At 40.2% G+C, this 14,995-nt stretch overlaps 1 protein-coding gene across 2 annotated transcripts in view; it reads left to right on the top strand.

The window, feature by feature from the left end:
* The first annotated feature begins 2,878 nt into the window (after positions 1–2,878).
* The window catches only part of LOC133277506 (cAMP-specific 3',5'-cyclic phosphodiesterase 4D-like), a 96,247-nt gene continuing 84,130 nt past the window's right edge, over positions 2,879–14,995 (top strand). Inside the window, exon 1 of one of the 2 annotated variants that reach the window (XM_061469375.1) lies at positions 2,879–4,074. The gene's annotated coding sequence lies outside the window, so the exon portion shown is untranslated. Of the gene's footprint in view, positions 4,075–4,097; positions 4,258–14,995 lie in introns of those variants that run through there. The other variant, XM_061469376.1, reaches the window with a different exon arrangement.

Consider the following 14,995-nt stretch of genomic DNA (forward strand, 5'->3'; position numbering starts at 1 on the left):
AGATAAAGCTTTAGATGTATCTTTCCTGTATCCAAAATCAAATGCTGTTCTGGAGTTTATCTTGAGCTAAGAGAAATCTTATCTGCAGTGGTGGAGATGATAAAAGTTAAGATATCATGAAGCCAGTGCTAGCTGTATCTATGAAAGCTGCTGTCCAGTTAGATATAAAAAAGTGGGAAAATCTAAAACATTGTGTACATAGACATAAATTTCTTCTTGGATTTTTCATTTGCGGGTTTTGGGGGTATTTTTACCATTTCCTTTTGAACCTTATTCAAAAACATTTAATCCAAATACTTGTTTTGCTGTAGCAAATGGATTACTTGTTTATTCAGAAAACTGTATTTTAGCTACACTGTGAAGATTTTTCTGCTCCTCTTTTGAATTACATTAACTCTTATTCCATGACGAAGTTGTCATCCACTTACAGACTATAAAAACAACACAAGTAATTTTTTTTTTAAGTAAACGTCAAGTATCCCTGTAAAAAAAAAAAAAAAAAGTGTATGTTTGAGATACTGAATAGCAGTTTAAGCAAATTGTTTTTTAGCTCCAATCTCCTTCAATTAAATTCAGCCAAAGGAAGAATGACGTAAACTTGTATTTCTTACACCTGCTCAGTCTGATATCGTAGAATAATAACCTTCCAAATACATGTTTGTGAAGCCTGAGAACAGCTCATTTTCAGCCACCTCAATTAATTTCAGAGTAGCATGTTTTTGGTATAATTCAGATACGTGATGTTAAGATCATCAGAGAATACATGTGTATCTTATTTTATGAAAGCCAAGATCTTTGTCACTAGTATTTTTATATTTAGAGTTTACAAACTAAGGATTAGCAATTTGACCTTGACAGTCATTGGCATATGACAGGAATATTAAGCAGAAGATTTCCCTGGAGGAAACACGTCCAAGAGTCTGTCTAGTGTAAAAGGTCTCCTAACTATGTATTTCACTATAAGAAAAATACTATTAAAATCATAGCCTACAAGGTTGTTCTCTCAATTTACTTTTACATTTGCCAGCTTTGATTTTTTACTCCACTGCTTTTGTGCAAAATTCTGTCCAAATGTGAGGTAGAAAATTAAAGGTTTTATACCTAGCTTTTTATAAATCTCTTCATCCGTTCCGAGCTCTCACCTGCATGAAAAGTTCATACTTGCAAACATCTGCCTTAAATGATACAACTATTAGTCTTGCATAGCAAGTTGCAAGTGTTTGTCCCTTAGATCACACAACTCTGTCTAAACAGTCATTTGTATGCAGTGTGCGCTATGTGTTTTGACACAGAGCCAAATCCTGAGTTCGAGTGCCTCGCTACCACTTCAGTCTGGACCTGTTCCCCTGGAAATGCCCTGAAATGATAATAGCACAAATTTGAATAGCTTGGAGTGAAGGGATTAATTTTTAATAGACTTGAACTTTTTAAAAAAGTAAATATATTCTGTAGATAATGTGAACAGAAGGACAGAAATTGTAGTGGATTTTCAAAAAGGATATAGTGTATAGAAATTATAGTACTATGAGGCACAGGTGAATTTTAGTCCTGCCTGTAAAAGAAATGAAAAGCAGCATATAAAAGGGGACACCATGTTGCTCTGTAAAGCCATAATGTGAATGCATGGCATGCGTAGAAGTAGAAAGCAAACAATTACTGATGCTTTATCATAGTTAACACATTTTTAGAGGGGATGGGATATGATGACTTTTATGTATCTCTGTTTTTTAAATTAAAGTACAAAATATGAATTTTGTATGTTAGAAAAGCATCAGTAGATTCTAACAGATGTAGTTATAGAAAGAAAAGAAAAGGTGTCTGTGTTATTCTGAAATGGTGTTATTGCTATCCTTTATTCAAATGAGTATATGATGAGATGGGGAAAGCGTGAACACTTCCAGAAAAAGATTTCAAAATTTGTGTAAGTAATATTCTATCTCTGCTGTGGTATTCTCTCAAGTGCTTCCCATGTTCCATGCAGAACTGCAAGAATAAGCAGAGGGCCAAAGTTTCATCATGTAGATGAGAAAATTGTGCAAGAATGTGCTTCTAGAATAGAAGAATTCTTTTTAGAGGGATAGACTTTATTTGAATCTCAAAGGAAGCAGGTAACAAACCAAGAGGTTGTACTAAGGTTTTAAACCCTTTGAGGCTAAGTTATATCTGAGGTTTTAAATTCAACAGTGAGTGAAGGCAGATTTGAAAGAATATGTTTCAAAATGATGCATTCCCCTAGGTAATTTTTGTATCTCTGAAGAAAAGTTAGAAATTTTTTATTGAATGGGAAATTTGAAAGGTTTGAACAAACAATGCCATTAGAAGACACAGTAAAGAAGAAAAAGGACATGCTTCTATAAAAATATGTGGGGCTTTTTTGTACAACAGTAGAAGTCCAAGAAAAACAAACAGAGAATATGAATATATAGTTTGCAGGTTTTCAGAAAGTGAAAGAAAACTGACACAGTGAAACAGTAGGATAAAGACCGTCCTTGAAAAAAAAAAGAAAAAAAAAAAAAGACGTCCTTCAGAAAGTTGAAGTTTTGCCCAATTGGGAAATCTGAGAAGTTACACATAAAAATGCAACGAGGAAGACCAAAAAAAAAGCAATAAGAAAAAGGTGTGAAGGTATAAAAATCTGCTAAGAAATCTCCTCCAGATCTTGAAGTCACCTAGGGAGATCAGAAGGACATTACTAGGTTTAAAGGAGCATTTAGCAAAGGCTTAGTACAGCAGATTTTGCAAAGCCTCCTGTGATAGATTTTTTCCTTGTGAGAGACATCAAATGGTCAGCTACAGACTTAGGTAATAGTAGACGACCTTATTAAATAAAGAGGTAAAGTGGACAAGGACAATTGACAGAATAGTTCTAAAGGAGCACCGGAATTAAACAGACGAATTACTAACTCAGAGATTAGAGCTTGCCAGGAAGCAGAGATTTGTACTGTTCTATATACTAAAAATGATTTGGAAAAAAAAAATGGTGATACTAAGCTATTCATGGCATTAAAGACAACTATGTAAAATTGCAAAACTCCAGAATGTGATAAAATAGCAGATGAAATCTAAAATGAAATGCAAAGTGATGCACACATTGGGAAGGGGGCAAGCTGAAACTTGCATTATGGGCTCTCACTGAATACTGCTGTGTAGAAAGGAGGTCGCTGGGCAAAAGTGAACAGTTGTATGAATACGTTAGCTTGATGCTCAGAGGTCAAAGAGGAAGCTGAAAAGTTAGGAAGTGTGTGGGAAACAGCAGAAAACAAAGCAGGGACTGTCATGCTGGTGAGTACATGCCAGGCCCACCTGCATGTTGAGCAATGTGGGAGGTTCTGGTCAGACATATTTAAGTGTACCTATTTTTGTTAATAAATGTAATATCCATTCAGTGCCAGGAGGATGTGCATGTTTGAGAACTTGCAGCATATACAGCAATTTTAAGTATATTTCTCCATTAAAAAAAATGCATCCTTAGAACAGTTGTAACCCAACAGGCAAAAACGTAGGGCTAGAGGTGCTTGACATCAGCACTATTGACCATGTCATGCATAAAATCAGGACAGACACAGTGTTTATGTGTAAATATTCAAAGTGTTAATGAAAGAAGGAAGCCTCTCCAGGTACAGTGGGATGGAGCAGATTTGGAAGGGTGCCAGGGGTGATTTACAATGAGAAATTATTAGATTAATCAGGACAACCTCGGCTAATTTTGAAGGAGAATGATGGCATTCCCTCAGGGGTGTTTCCAGTATGTCCTGGGTGCAGTCCCCTCAGAAAGGTGTCCCCACCCCAATGCAGATTTCCCATGGGCCACTGTACCCCCAGACGGACACCCACCAGGGTGAAGTGCTTCTTCTCCCCACTCACATCTCCTGCAGCCCCTCCAGCCATACCCAAGCTGGTGCTGCAACCACCTCTGGGGCCTGCAGAGGTGCTGGCAGCCATTATGGAACCAGCTGGAGTGACAGCCTTCCATGACTGCTTCAGCAAAGTGTACAGCTGCCTCCCATGCAAGGCATGGCTGCTGCTTCAGCTCCTTAACCCTGCTTTTACACGCAACATCCTACAAAAAAGAAGGTCAGTGAGTGGTGATGGGGTGGGGGAGTGAGTGGTAAAGGAGGTACAATGGCTTCTGCTGTTCAGTTCATAGGGCAGTTCCCAGCCTGATTCAGCTCCCACACAGTGGTTAGTGGATTTTGAGACTAAGTTCAATGTTTTGGATGGAGGCTAGCTGGCCTTGGTGCCAGACAATGCTCCCAGGTACATCTCATTTATCAGTCTAGACATAGGCTGGTGCAATCCACTCAAACATGTATTTACATTCAGTATGAAAAGGCCTTCCCTGACAATGAAAGATTATGTACTTTTAGTTCAAACTCTATTTAAGAGGAGTTCACATTACATTATCAAAAGTATTGATATTTATTGCTACTGTTGTTTCCTCTCAACTAAATACCAGAGAAAATATACTTAGTGATTTACTCTCTCCAATATTCTCTATCTTCCCTTGATCTGTTTTTAGCATGAGAAAAACACAGAAGAAAAAATGTTTTTACTGGTTTTGTTTTTTTAGAAAAGTGTTACTTGTTACTTCATTGTAAAATAAAACAAGATTTTGCTCAGTATTTTAAAGGTGAGCACGGACTTCTTGTGGTCAAGCTTGGTAGTCAGCCTTGTATATGAACAGCACTGCACCTACTACTTTGAGGAAGGCCTATCTTTTTTCGTTCTGTCTTGATACAATCACTAGGACTGAGTCAGCCCAAGACCCTGGCTGCGAGTCCCCTGGGCTAACACATGAAAGTGTTTATAAACACAGTTATCAAATACGGTCATGAGGAAAATATATTTAGCAGAAATATTCTTATCCAAATTGCCTTTTCATGCCCCTCCCCAGCCTCAGTGCCTGGCGGGGTTCCCCAGTTTTCACATCTCTGTCCTGTTCTAAAGCATTTTCTGGGGTAAGCGTTGGACTCTTCTGGATGGATGGCAGTTATTTTAAAAGAAAAAAAAGCATTAAGTGGACTTTAGCGTCCCTCTACAGGTCATGCTGCACTCTGCTAGAATCACATTCCCTGTCTCCAGAAAACCAAGTTTTATAACTTTATCTGAAGAAATAAACAGATAATCTAGCAACAGGAACATTGTTGAATTCCTCTATGCTTCATAACCTACTACAGTGATTTTAATCCTATATTTTGTTAAAAACTCAGCATCCTGCTGGCCAGTCTTCATTATCCAGTAAAGAGCTGGGAATAATGACATTTCTAGTAGTAAGTCCTCAGAATTGTCTGACATCAATACAGTAAGATGTCTTCTTAAAGAATTTCTGGAAATGGAAGACTTCTCCTTCTTGCATAGGCTGCAAAAAACCCTGAAAAGTTGTTTTTATGACCTGCATTTTATGCATTCCAATTGTTGAAGAAAGTATATAGGAAAGTAATTCTCCAATTACTGCAAAATTGCTTAATTTTGTTTGATAGTATCTTGGGAATTTGAACACACACCTCTCCCTCCACCCCCTAAAACAAGGGTACGTTACTTAAAAATAAAGGGCTGATAGTAAAAATATTCTTGTTATTTGATTGCTGGATTTGTGATAAATACTTGCAGAGACCTTATTGTTAAAGTGAATAATGGCTAAAACTATTTCCCTCTGAAAAAATAAAGAAAACCAGCTAAAACCAGAGTTTTCTGCAAGTGTGACAAGTTCATGTCTATTCTCCTGAAATTAAATTTTGATGTTTCCTGGATCAGTGTCAAATTCCGATTTTCTCTACTACAGAGCTTATTTACATATCATTCATGCTAAGAGATGGGGTTATCATAGAAACAGGAAACTCCAAAGAAGCACTAAAATACAAACCACTTGTGAATGAATTTGGTCTATTTGCCATTTTTAAATGCTATTTTTATGCACTCCTCAGAGGTGCTAATACTGTATACAGTACATTTCTCAAGGGAGCTCCCTTACAATTCTTCTGAAAGTCTGGGTTTTATAGGTGTGTTTTTAAGCTTTGGAGGATATAAGGAAAGTAGAAACTATTACCTTTTCAGTTTAATAACACAAGTAAGATCTCTCTCTCATTGAATTTTTTTGGCAAAACATTAATGTTGTTGCTTCCTCTGCATTTAGTCATATGTAAAAATGTGGAATGTTCATACTTATGCTAATGATGCCTTTTTAGAAGCAGTGTATATGTATATAAAGAGAGATGATGTATTCTGTTTGATATTATGACATTCCATTTAAGTTCCACTGTTTTAAAATAGATTACCTGAGATTTTAGCAGGGTCTTTCATTTTTTAGAATTAGTTTCTAGACATTTTTTTTCTGTAGAATGATGGAACTAATTGGCTTTAAAAATTATCTTACACTGTATTATTCAGGTTGTTTTCTCTCTGTTCTGAAGAAATCTATGGTTTTGAAAAATGCCTACAATGTGAAGGAAACTATATAGAAAATATGTCATATTGAATGAAAGAAGGTAAAAGCTAGTCTAGATAGGCAGGTTCAACTGATTTCTAGGTTATGCTTTACCAGATGATTAAGGAAGTAAGTGGCTAGTAACATGATAAGAATACTTTTAGTCTTGAGTATGCAAGTATTTATTTGCACATCTCTCTCTTAATTATACATTTCTCATATTTCAGTCATAGTCTATCTGTATAAGCCTGGTTTTCCTACTCAGTCATAATGAGAGAAATACAGTGCCTTGCTTAGCATAAGAAAGATGAATAAAAATTCAGCCCGTAGTCTGGAAGAAGATGGATCTAAATGCATTCTTATTTTGGGACCTCATTCCTTATAATGCTCCTGCCTTTTTTTCATATCTGTTCCAGTAGTCTAAGTCTTTCACAGCCAGTTCCTTTTGAAAATTTCATCAATATGATGTACCAGTTTGTTTGGAGTGTCTGTGCTCCTTTTTTTCGGCTTTTTTTTCTTTTGTATACTCTTGTGCTGGGGAAGAAGGATGTCCCTAAGCAGCAACTCCGACTGAAATTAAACAAGTCAACATTAAAGTATTCCAGAATTGGTCCTAGCCACTGAATGAGTCATACATTGCAGGGAGAAGCTCAGGCCATTTAGATTTTTATCCTCAATTGCTGTAAAGAGAACATGCTTTGCTTGTTCCAGAGATTAAAATCTGTAAACAACTTTTCAGAGCAGTACCAAGTTTCTTACAGCAAAGCAGAGAAGCAGCAAATAATTCAAGAGATTTCTAATGCTGCATGATGTTATTTTTCCCTGTCTTTTAGTTGAAAAAATTTTGGCTAACTTAGCAGCCATGAACTGCTCAGAAATAAGAGACTTGTCAGAGATAAACAGTATGAGTTCCTCATTTCACTCACGCATATGGATGTTGAGGGGGAAATAAGAAAGTAAGACATATCTTAAGTCCTTGAAATACCTTTTATAGAAAGATTTTAGGCAGTGATTGGCAACCTAAATTACTGTTTAAAATCTTTCTAGATCATGAATGTTTCCAAATGATAAAGCGTAACATTTGTATTCTTGTCAATCAGAAAGGAAAAAAACCTTAAGCCTAGACCTGTATTTTATTAAACACAGCTCTGAGGCAGTCACAGGTGCCTTGAGAGTCAGATTTAGTAAAAATAATAAGTAGTATCATTATCTTGCTAGCTGCCAGCAGTCTGATCCCCCAAATTGCTTCATTCCGAATTCACATATTGAAAACACTTTCCTTGGGTTTTAGATAAGTAACTAAGGTTTAACTTGTTAAATGACTGGTAGCGAAGGGATCGGTAGCTGTTGTACACAAGCATTAAACTCTCCATGTTGTCATGATCAAGTAATAAATATTAAAAGAACATAAGAACTTCCCAGCTAGTTCAATGTATGCCTGTGCAAATTTTAGTGAATGTTTTAGAAAAATAAATAAAATTAAAGGAATGTAAGGCTATCTGGCAGGCAGAAAGAGTGCAAGTCCATCAAATTGTGCAGCAAGGATTATTTTGCAGATTTCTATAGTTCTTTTTAAATAAAACATTTTGCTTCTCTGAAGAGACACACATACATGCAAAAAAAAAAGAAAACAACAAAAAACCCATACAAAGAACAGTGATATCTTAGACATTACAATTACTTCTCTTATTTTTAAAATCTTCTGATTCACCGTAGAATCTGCTTGAGCAGTTTTTTTGTTGTTTTTCATTTCTCCTCTTTGAATATTGCTCTGTCAGGTTTTTTTTCCTAAACTTCTTAGGATTTTCTGATGTGAATGATATTGTTTTGCTTTGTGTGAATATGCTATTCTACTCAATAGACTTCCATTCCATCAAATATCTTGAAAGACCAATGAAAACATACATCTAGAAACAGAATACAAAGTGGTTTTATGCATTTTGTCATCTCTTAATCTTCTGTTCAGTAAAATAACCAAGTACAAGCATTTATGTTTTAATGACTCTCTATTGTTTAAAAGTTAAGCAATATCAGAAAAATCTTCAATTTTATGTCACTAGCTTTTTAGTCTGTTGTGTTTCACAGTTTCTATATGAATAATAATTATTAAGGCTGAAGGACTAAAGTGGTGAAATAAAAGTGTATGTGTAAGGTTCTTTCTGCTTGACTTCCACTCTGACTACCTTCTGTTTTAACTATTTCTTTGGCTAATATTTTGTACATATCTGTCATGTTCAACAGGAATGAGGTTCACACTGCTTTAAATGAAAACTTGGGAAACTTTAAAGGTTTGAAAGTGGGACATCTGTCTATATGACTCATGTCCCTCTGGCTGCTGAAGGCACCTCTGGGCTAGTTCAATAAGGTCTTTTTCTGAGATGTCATGTGACAATTCTAGGCATTACATCCACAGAAAAATAGTGATCAGGAAACTTTCTTCAGTCTCTTAGATCAAACGTACACTAGGCAAGAAGGAATCTCTTCAAAACTTCATCCTAGCAATGAATAACCTTTGGTTTGCTGTTATACTTTTTTGATTTATGAGCTCTGCTATCCTGCTTTCTGGCTGTGGTATGGACTTGTACATTACAGACATTAGTACAAACAACTGGAATTGTTTAAGGCATTTAAGTCTCTCAATATAAGACATCTTCCTTAATATGAAAGAAATAATTGATGCCTGTTTAATATGCTACTGCTGGTTTTCTGAGTTAAACCCATAAACTTGCACCTCGGTTTCATCCTTAGTCCCAGGTATTTTATGTGTCTTCTGTGAATATTCTCTAAATGCATTAACTAGTTTAATTAGATATTTTTCTCTTGTGTGTATTTTGAGCATTGCTGGAACAGACTAAGCAATTATTTATTTACTTTTGTTTCCGTTTTATCATGTAGCTATTTTAAACAGGAAAAATAATGTGAAGATATTCTTCTGTGGATGCTGATTTCTATGTAGAGATGACAAGTAAAAAATTTGTCATTGAAAATTCTTTTCTTTCCACAAAACTTAGATATGGCTTTTACATATACCTATATATTCAAATATATTAGATATAGTATATGAGTAATATATGAATAATCTGTAATAAGGTGGTTTTCTAGGAACACAATACCTCTTAAAGAAAGCCTACAACAGTATCCCAGAAATTGTTTCAGATCTTGACAGTTTTTTTCAATCCACTCTCCACTACACACCTCCTATGTGCTCCCAGATCTACTGATGCTATACTTAGGTTTTTCATATAAAACTCTATCACCAAAAAATCCATACATATTGCTTTTGCTTCTTTCACTGTATTCTAGGGCATGCTGGAATAAGATCTTTATCTTCCCATGCATTCTCTTTAGATATTCCACGAGTCCCAACATTTGTCCTGTCCTGTTCCCGCAGCATGGACTTACTGGATTTCTGTCTGAGACCTTCACAATTGGTGTACCTTTTTTTGGCAAATCTCCACTGGTAGCTAGGAGAGGTTTTGATGGTCATGGAGAAAAATTGAGCCATTGCTCCTGGGAGTGAGGATTCCTTCCTTGCCTCACTGTCTCCATTGAGCATGGACTGATGGTAATGCCCCTGAGACTTTGAGAGGCGGGCACCTCATACAACTCCAGCAGCCTAACCAGACTATCATTCTGGGTGGAAGGATGGCACCACTCCAGTTCATCAGTCTCTGAGTGAATAAACTCCAGTCAACTTAAATCAGTTTCCTCTTCCAGCAGCCTCTTGTGGTCTCTGATGTTTCTGATGACCACTTCATTTCACAAGTCAAATAGACTTGAGTGTCTACTGATACAAGTGTCATCTGCAAAGGCTGACCCATATTGTCAATTAAAATGTAAGGGTATACATAAGCCAGCCAGCACTATTCTCAAGAACTGACAGACTAGGCCCAACTATATACTGATGGGCAATAGTATGAAATCAATACCAGACCTTGTTTCGCCTTGCTAAATAACTACGGAATGGTTGGTGAAGCCAATCAATAGAGAGGAAGCAAGCTGTAACTCCATCACACTGAGGCAGAGGCTAACTTGGTTACCCTGAAAGGCATCCAGCAGGACCATGAGGATGTGTTGCCTCTGCAGCTCTAATTGCAAATTACATCCTCTATTTCATTGCTGTAAAACTGCCAACAACAATCCTTGTATATATGATATCTAAACATGCAAAAAATTAGCTGTTTCCTCAACAGTTGGCTTTGCCTCTCTGTTACTAGATGCTCCTTTTAAATAATTAAATACATAAATAATCAACACATTTATTTACATGAAGAAAGTGGCAGAGTTTTAGAAAACAGATCAAAAGATTAAGTAGCATGCTGAAGACTTGCTCATGCATGAAGATGAGTGCATTTCTTAGGAAGGAAAACTAGATTTTTAGATCTGTCCCAGGTCATGATATTGTCCAGTGGAGGCAGGAAACTACATATACACATTTCTCTATCTTTGAATATAATTTGCTCTTAGTATCATACTGAGATAACAGTTCCAGGGAGATACCCCCCAAAAGGGGAAGGATCCCCTGCCCTCTCAGACAGAGGGGGATGGCCCGAGACAGCCCCTGCCTTGTAGCTGTTACACAGAGGTAGGGGACCAAAAAGACGACGAGGGCTGGAAGCGAGTTCCAGTTTGGCATCGTGGGAAACCCTCCTCCCTTCCTGCCCTGCTTCCCCAGGTGTCCCTCCGTAATAGGTTCGAGGCCCTGGATCTTGAAGGAGAGGTAGGTGAGAATGTGGTGCAAGGCCAGCCTGCAAGGCCAGCCTGCAAGGCCACATAAGAAAAGGCGGTCGACTTTGCACCTCAAGACTGCCTCTGATAAGAAAGAAGGAAGGGTCATTGTAGTAGGCGATTCCCTTCTGAGAGGAACAGAGGGCCTGATATGCAGAGTTGACCCTCATCATAGGGAAGTGTGTAGTCTGCCTGGAGCCCGGATCAGGGATATCACTAGGGAGCTCCCCAACCTGGTGCACCCGACAGACTACTACCCGCTGCTGATCTTCCAGACAGGTGAGGGGGAAGCTGCTTCCCGCAGTCTGAGGGGGATGAAGAAAGACTACAGGGCCTTGGGGCAGATGGTGAAAGAGTCTGGGGCTCAAGTGATCTTCTCCTCACTCCTTCCATCTTCCACTGATGATGTGGGAAGGAATGGGAAGATTCAGTTCATAAACAATTGGCTTCGAGACTGGTGCTACAGGCAGGGCTTTGGATTCTTTGATAACAACTGGTTTTATAGGACACCAATCTGGACAATGACAAGTGGGAAAGGTTTATCTCACAGAGGCAAAAGGATGCTGGGGCACGAATTAGCAGGGCTCATTTGGAGAGCTTTAAACTAGATTCGAAGGGGGATGGGGTTGTAGCTGGGCTTGCCCCAGTGGGGCAGCACTCCAGAACTGATGAAGACTGGGAGGCCTCCTGTAATCCTAGGGCGAAATTGGTGTGCTCAGCTCGCTCCCTGGAATGTCTGTACACCGATGCACGCAGCATGGGAAATAAGCAGGAGGAGTTAGAAACCTGTGTTAAGTCAGGAGACTATGATCTGGTGGCAGTTACAGAGATGTGGTGGGACAGCTCACATGACTGGAATATAGTCATGGAGGGCTATGTCCTTTTCAGGACAGGCAGGCCAGCCAGGAGGGGTGGTGGGGTTGCTCTTTATGTGCGGGAGCAACTACAATGCACCGAGTTCTGTCCAGGGACAGATGACAAGCGAGTTGAGAGTCTGTGGGTGAGAATTACGGGCAGGCTGGCAGGGGTGATACTGTCGTGGGTGTCTGTTACAGGCCACCAGATCAGGGTGAGGAAGTTGACGAGGCCTTCTACAGGCACCTGAGAGCGGCCTCACAGTCACAGGCTGTGGTCGTCGTGGGGGATTTTAACTTCCCTGATGTTTGCTGGAAGGACCACTCGGCAACCCAGCCACAGTCCAGGAGGTTCCTCCAGTGTATGGATGATAACTTCCTCCTGCAAATGGTGGATGAGCCGACCAGGAGAGGAGCGCTGCTGGATCTCATCCTCACTAACAAGGAGGATCTGGTCGAAGCAGTAAGGGTTGAGGGCTGCCTTGGTTGCAGCGACCACGAGATGGTGGAGTTCAGGATCTTGTGTGGTAGGACTAGTAGAATACCAAGTAGAATTGCAACCCTGGACTATAGCAGGGCAAACTTTGTCCTTTTCAAGCAATTGCTAGGGGAAATCCCATGGGCAAGGCTGTTTGAAGGTAAAGGGGCCCAAGATAGTTGGTTGGCATTCAAGGATTGCTTTTTCCGAGCTCAAGATCGGAGCATCCCGACACGTAGGAAGTCAAGGAAGAGGGCCAGGAGACCTACATGGCTAAATAGGGAATTGCTGGGTATGCACAAGTGGAAGAGGAGAGTTTACAGGTCATGGAAGGAGGGGCTGGCCACTTGGGAGGAATATAAGGCTGCTGCTAGAGGATGTAGGAAGGCACCTAGGATGACTAAGGCCTCCTTAGAATTAAACCTGGCGAGAAGGGTCAAGGACTGCAAAAAGAGCTTTTTCAAATACATGGCAGACAAAACTAACGCCAGAGGCAATGTAGGCCCACTGATGAACGGGATGGGTGCCCTGGTGACAGAAGATACAGAGATGGCAGAGTTACTGAATGCCTTCTTTGTCTCTGTCTACTCTGCTGCAGGCAGTCCTGAAGAGCCCTGTACCCCTGAGACCTTAGATGAAGTCAGGTCAACGGAGCGGTTTGCCTTAGTTGATGAGGAATGGGTTAGAGACCAGTTGAGCAATCCGGACATCCATAAATCCATGGGTCCTGATGGGATGCACCCGCGGGTGCTGAGGGAACTGGCAGAAGTCATTGCTAGACCACTCTCCATCATCTTTACCAAGTCTTGGGAAACGGGAGAGGTGCCTGAGGACTGGAGGAAAGCAAATGTCACTCCAGTCTTCAAAAAGGGCAAGAAGGAGGACCCGGGTAACTATAAACCAGTCAGCCTCACCTCCATCCCTGGGAAAGTGATGGAACACCTTATCCTTGGTGCCATCTTAAGGCATATCAAGGATAAGAGGGTTATGAGGGGCAGTCAACATGGCTTCACCAAAGGGAAATCATGCTTGACCAATCTCTTAGCCTTTTATGAGGAAATAACACAGTGGATGGATGATGGCAGAGCGGTGGATGTGGTCTACCTTGACTTCAGCAAAGCATTTGACACGGTCTCCCACAGCATCCTCACAGCTAAATTGAGGAAGTGTGGGCTGGATGATCAGGTAGTGAGGTGGACTGCGAACTGGCTGAAGGAGAGAAGCCAGAGAGTTGTAGTCTATGGGGCAGAGTCTAGTTGGAGGCCTGTAACTAGTGGAGTGCCTCAAGGGTCGGTACTGGGACCAGTATTATTTAATATATTCATCAATGATTTAGATGAGGGAATTGAGTGTACTATCAGCAAGTTTGCTGATGACACGAAGCTGGGAGGAGTGGCTGACACGCCAGAAGGCTGTGCTGCCATCCAGCGAGACCTGGACAGGCTGGAGAGTTGGGCAGGGAATAACTTGATGAAATATAACAAGGGAAAGTGTAGAGTCCTGCATCTGGGCAGGAACAACCCCAGGTTCCAGTGTAGGCTGGGGAGCAACCTGTTAGAGAGCAGTGTAGGGGAGAGGGACCTGGGGGTCCTAGTGGACGACAGGATGACCATGAGCCAACACTGTGCACTTGTGGCCAAGAAGGCCAATGGCATCCTGGGGTGTATTAGAATGGGGGTGGTTAGTAGGTCGAGAGAGGTCCTCCTTCCCCTCTACTCTGCCCTGGTGAGACCGCATCTGGAATATTGTGTCCAGTTCTGGGCCCCTCAGTTCAAGAAGGACAGGGACCTTCTGGAGAGAGTCCAGCGCAGGGCAACGAAGATGATTAAGGGAATGGAGCATCTCCCTTATGAGGAAAGACTGAGGGAGCTGTGTCTCTATAGTTTAGAGAGAGGAGACTGAGGGGTGACCTTATTAGTGTATATAAATATATAAAGGGGGAGTGTCACGAGGATGGAGCCTGGCTCTACTCAGTGGCAAACAATGATAGGACAAGGGGTAATGGGTACAAACTGGAACACAAGAGGTTCCACTTAAACTTGAGAAGAAACTTCTTCTCAGTGCAGTGAGGGTGACAGAGCACTGGAACAGGCTGCCCAGGGAGGTTGTGGAGTCTCCTTCCCTGGAGACATTCAAAACCCGCCTGGACACATTCCTGTGTAACATTATCTAGGTGTTCCTGCTCCGGCAGTGGGATTGAACTAGATGATCTTTTGAGGTCCCTTCCAACCTCTAGCATACTGTGAAACTGTGTGAGATCTAAGAGTTCATTTTCTGTTTGGCAGAGGTGGGCTTTGGAGATTCTCAAAAACTTTATCATTTTAAAACAGTATGTTATGCTACCAAAACAATACTAGTGTGGGTGATACCTAACTGTGGAAAATATTTCTTGTACCCATACAAGCTGCATCAGTGATGTGTCTGCCCATGAGGGAAATACACCTTACCTTTAATCTTGATGGTATGATTGATACTGTATTAGGAAATCTTACCAGAGCAGCTCTGTTGGTC

This window comes from Pezoporus flaviventris, unplaced genomic scaffold, assembly GCF_033815535.1.
Source record: "Pezoporus flaviventris isolate CSIRO_AGI_PZ_B2104156 unplaced genomic scaffold, CSIRO_AGI_Pfla_v1 ptg000057l, whole genome shotgun sequence".
Lineage (NCBI taxonomy): Eukaryota > Metazoa > Chordata > Aves > Psittaciformes > Psittacidae > Pezoporus > Pezoporus flaviventris.